The sequence below is a fragment of the Crinia signifera genome, chromosome 3 (genome assembly GCF_055691185.1).
Source record: "Crinia signifera chromosome 3, ASM5569118v1, whole genome shotgun sequence".
NCBI classification, from domain to species: domain Eukaryota; kingdom Metazoa; phylum Chordata; class Amphibia; order Anura; family Myobatrachidae; genus Crinia; species Crinia signifera.
The window spans coordinates 276124027-276129026 of NC_139219.1; the positions used below are offsets into that span (position 1 = coordinate 276124027).

Here is a 5000-nt window from a genome sequence, read left to right on the forward strand (position 1 = left end):
ACTTTCTGACTGCAGGCATCTCAATCCATAGACAATCTATTGTGAAACTAGGACATGGTTTATTCAGTAGTCGTGGCCGAGTGGTTAAGGCGATGGACTAGAAATCCATTGGGGTCTTCCCGCGCAGGTTCAAATCCTGCCGACTACGAACGCCTTAAGTTTTCTCTTTTCTGCAAGTTTTTAAAAACTTGAAACCTGTGATGCCCATAGCGAGTTCAGGCCATTAGCGCATCAAATGTAAAGGAGAATGAAGTTTTGGGTGTGTTTGGGTCAATACAATACATCCTTAATTTCTCAGTGCAGGCAGCTCAATCCATAGACAATCTATTGTGAAAATACAGCAAGGCTTAAGCAGTAGTCGTGGCCGAGTGGTTAAGGCGATGGACTAGAAATCCATGTTTGTTAGCGCATCAAAATCTTTTGGATGCCAGCTTGTTTTCTCTTTTTCTTACACACATTCTCTTCCCCTCCTTAAGACTGACACCAGTCAATTTCAGCAGCCACACTGAATAGAAATTATTAATTAGTCAGCTGGTAGAGCGGAGGACTGTAGAGATGATTGGTGTAGAAATCCTTAGGTCGCTGGTTCAATTCCGGCCCGAAGGAGTTGTTTTTACTTTTTGCTCAGATAGCAATTTTTGGCAATTTACAAACTCAAAATATACAGAGTATAAAGCATTCTCTAAGTCTGGGGTAGCCAACTCCAGTCCTCGAGAGCTACCAACAGTTAATGTTTTCCAGCTCACCTCACAGAATCACAAGTGAAGTAATTAGCTCCACCTGTGGATCTTTTAAAATGTGTTAGTGAGTAATGAGTGCACCTGTGCAGCAGCTAGGTTGTCTGGAAGATGGGAACTGTTGGTAGCTCTCGAGGACTGGAGTTGGCTACTGAGAGACATAAGCAGTGGTTGTGGCAAAGTGATTTTTGTAAAAATGTTTTTGTAAATATGATTTTAAAGTTTGAAGCCTGAAAACGTAAGCTTTTTGTTGCAAAATTGCATTTTATGTCGAAAAATATTATCTTCCACAATGCCGAAACCCGGGATCGATTCAGGTACCTTTAGATCTTCAATTTCTCAGTGCAGGCAGCTCAATCCATAGACAATCTATTGTGAAAATACAGCAAGGCTTAAGCAGTAGTCGTGGCCGATTGGTTAAGGCGATGGACTAGAAATCCATGTTTGTTAGCGCATCAAAATCTTTTGGATGCCAGCTTGTTTTCTCTTTTTCTTACACACATTCTCTTACCCTCCTTAAGACTGACACCAGTCAATTTCAGCAGCCACACTGAATAGAAATTATTAATTAGAAATTAATTTTCAAAGCCCAATTTTAAACAAAGGTTGTCAAATGGTTATAAACAATAGAATATTCACATTATTCCTACAACACTCATTTAGCTAAACATTTAAAGCTATATTAAAGAGCATATAATAACATATTTGAGAACCTACAGCATCCTTCGATAGCTCAGCTGGTAGAGTGGAGGACTGTAGAGATGATTGGTGTAGAAATCCTTAGGTCGCTGGTTCAATTCCGGCTCGAAGGAGTTGTTTTTATTTTTTGCTCAGATGGCAATTTTTGGCAATTTACAAACTCAAAATATACAGAGTATAAAGCATTCTCTAAGTCTGGGGTAGCCAACTCCAGTCCTCGAGATCTACCAACAGTTAATGTTTTCCAGCTCACCTCACAGAATCACAAGTGAAGTAATTAGCTCCAACTGTGGATCTTTTAAAATGTGTTAGTGAGTAATGAGTGCACCTGTGCAGCAGCTAGGTTGTCTGGAAGATGGGAACTGTTGGTAGCTCTCGAGGACTGGAGTTGGCTACTGAGAGACATAAGCAGTGGTTGTGGCAAAGTGATTTTTGTAAAAATGTTTTTGTAAATATGATTTTAAAGTTTGAAGCCTGAAAACGTAAGCTTTTTGTTGCAAAATTGCATTTTATGTCGAAAAATATTATCTTCCACAATGCCGAAACCCGGGATCGAACCAGGGACCTTTAGATCTTCAGTCTAACGCTCTCCCAACTGAGCTATTTCTTCAAGCTCCCTTGGTCTTGCAATCGTTTTTCGGGGCAAAATGTAAGGAGAATGAAGTTTTGGGTGTATTTGGGTCAATATAATACATCCTCACTTTCTGACTGCAGGCATCTCAATCCATAGACAATCTATTTTGAAACTAGGACATGGTTTATTCAGTAGTCGTGGCCGAGTGGTTAAGTCGATGGACTAGAAAATCATTGGGGTCTCCCCGCGCTGGTTCAAATCCTGCCGACTACGAACGCCTTAAGTTTTCTCTTTTCTGCAAGTTTTTAAAAACTTGAAATCTGTGATGCCCATAGCGAGTTCAGGCCATTAGCGCATCAAATGTAAAGGAGAATGAAGTTTTGGGTGTGTTTGGGTCAATACAATACATCCTCAATTTCTCAGTGCAGGCAGCTCAATCCATAGACAATCTATTGTGAAAATACAGCAAGGCTTAAGCAGTAGTCGTGGCCGAGTGGTTAAGGCGATGGACTAGAAATCCATGTTTGTTAGCGCATCAAAATCTTTTGAATGCCAGCTTGTTTTCTCTTTTTCTTACACACATTCTCTTCCCCTCCTTAAGACTGACACCAGTCAATTTCAGCAGCCACACTGAATAGAAATTATTAATTAGTCAGCTGGTAGAGCGGAGGACTGTAGAGATGATTGGTGTAGAAATCCTTAGGTCGCTGGTTCAATTCCGGCTCGAAGGAGTTGTTTTTATTTTTTGCTCAGATGGCAATTTTTGGCAATTTACAAACTCAAAATATACAGAGTATAAAGCATTCTCTAAGTCTGGGGTAGCCAACTCCAGTCCTCGAGAGCTACCAACAGTTAATGTTTTCCAGCTCACCTCACAGAATCACAAGTGAAGTAATTAGCTCCACCTGTGGATCTTTTAAAATGTGTTAGTGAGTAATGAGTGCACCTGTGCAGCAGCTAGGTTGTCTGGAAGATGGGAACTGTTGATAGCTCTCGAGGACTGGAGTTGGCTACTGAGAGACATAAGCAGTGGTTGTGGCAAAGTGATTTTTGTAAAAATGTTTTTGTAAATATGATTTTAAAGTTTGAAGCCTGAAAACGTAAGCTTTTTGTTGCAAAATTGCATTTTATGTCGAAAAATATTATCTTCCACAATGCCGAAACCCGGGATCGAACCAGGGACCTTTAGATCTTCAGTCTAACGCTCTCCCAACTGAGCTATTTCTTCAAGCTCCCTTGGTCTTGCAATCGTTTTTCGGGGCAAAATGTAAGGAGAATGAAGTTTTGGGTGTATTTGGGTCAATATAATACATCCTCACTTTCTGACTGCAGGCATCTCAATCCATAGACAATCTATTGTGAAACTAGGAGATGGTTTATTCAGTAGTTGTGGCCGAGTGGTTAAGGCGATGGACTAGAAATCCATTGGGGTCTCCCCGCGCTGGTTCAAATCCTGCCGACTACGAACGCCTTAAGTTTTCTCTTTTCTGCAAGTTTTTAAAAACTTGAAACCTGTGATGCCCATAGCGAGTTCAGGCCATTAGCGCATCAAATGTAAAGGAGAATGAAGTTTTGGTGTGTTTGGGTCAATACAATACATCCTCAATTTCTCAGTGCAGGCAGCTCAATCCATAGACAATCTATTGTGAAAATACAGCAAGGCTTAAGCAGTAGTCGTGGCCGAGTGGTTAAGGCGATGGACTAGAAATCCATGTTTGTTAGCGCATCAAAATCTTTTGGATGCCAGCTTGTTTTCTCTTTTTCTTACACACATTCTCTTCACCTCCTTAAGACTGACACCAGTCAATTTCAGCAGCCACACTGAATAGAAATTATTAATTAGTCAGCTGGTAGAGCGGAGGACTGTAGAGATGATTGGTGTAGAAATCCTTAGGTCGCTGGTTCAATTCCGGCTCGAAGGAGTTGTTTTTATTTTTTGCTCAGATGGCAATTTTTGGCAATTTACAAACTCAAAATATACAGAGTATAAAGCATTCTCTAAGTCTGGGGTAGCCAACTCCAGTCCTCGAGAGCTACCAACAGTTAATGTTTTCCAGCTCACCTCACAGAATCACAAGTGAAGTAATTAGCTCCACCTGTGGATCTTTTAAAATGTGTTAGTGAGTAATGAGTGCACCTGTGCAGCAGCTAGGTTGTCTGGAAGATGGGAACTGTTGGTAGCTCTCGAGGACTGGAGTTGGCTACTGAGAGACATAAGCAGTGGTTGTGGCAAAGTGATTTTTGTAAAAATGTTTTTGTAAATATGATTTTAAAGTTTGAAGCCTGAAAACGTAAGCTTTTTGTTGCAAAATTGCATTTTATGTCGAAAAATATTATCTTCCACAATGCCGAAACCCGGGATCGAACCAGGTACCTTTAGATCTTCAATTTCTCAGTGCAGGCAGCTCAATCCATAGACAATCTATTGTGAAAATACAGCAAGGCTTAAGCAGTAGTCGTGGCCGATTGGTTAAGGCGATGGACTAGAAATCCATGTTTGTTAGCGCATCAAAATCTTTGGGATGCCAGCTTGTTTTCTCTTTTTCTTACACACATTCTCTTCCCCTCCTTAAGACTGACACCAGTCAATTTCAGCAGCCACACTGAATAGAAATTATTAATTAGAAATTAATTTTCAAAGCCCAATTTTAAACAAAGGTTGTCAAATGTTTATAAACAATAGAATATTCACATTATTCCTACAACACTCATTTAGCTAAACATTTAAAGCTATATTAAAGAGCATATAATAACATATTTGAGAACATACAGCATCCTTCGATAGCTCAGCTGGTAGAGCGGAGGACTGTAGAGATGATTGGTGTAGAAATCCTTAGGTCGCTGGTTCAATTCCGGCTCGAAGGAGTTGTTTTCATTTTTTGCTCAGATAGCAATTTTTGGCAATTTATAAACTCAAAATATACAGAGTATAAAGCATTCTCTAAGTCTGGGGTAGCCAACTCCAGTCCTCGAGAGCTACCAACAGTTAA

The 5000-nt window shown here is 40.2% G+C and overlaps 4 non-coding genes across 4 annotated transcripts; all 4 read left to right on the forward strand.

Annotated features, from left to right (window-relative positions):
- The first annotated feature begins 66 nt into the window (after nt 1–66).
- TRNAS-AGA (transfer RNA serine (anticodon AGA)) lies at nt 67–148 on the forward strand. The gene has a single exon. It is a non-coding gene; the product is annotated as a tRNA-Ser (tRNA).
- A 1311-nt stretch (nt 149–1459) lies between these two features.
- Nucleotides 1460–1549, forward strand: TRNAY-GUA (transfer RNA tyrosine (anticodon GUA)). The gene is given in 2 exon segments: nt 1460–1496; nt 1514–1549. It is a non-coding gene; the product is annotated as a tRNA-Tyr (tRNA).
- Nucleotides 1550–3393: 1844 nt separating this feature from the next.
- On the forward strand, nt 3394–3475 carry TRNAS-AGA (transfer RNA serine (anticodon AGA)). Its single transcript has one exon. It is a non-coding gene; the product is annotated as a tRNA-Ser (tRNA).
- Nucleotides 3476–4785: 1310 nt separating this feature from the next.
- TRNAY-GUA (transfer RNA tyrosine (anticodon GUA)) lies at nt 4786–4875 on the forward strand. The gene is given in 2 exon segments: nt 4786–4822; nt 4840–4875. It is a non-coding gene; the product is annotated as a tRNA-Tyr (tRNA).
- Nucleotides 4876–5000: the final 125 nt, after the last annotated feature.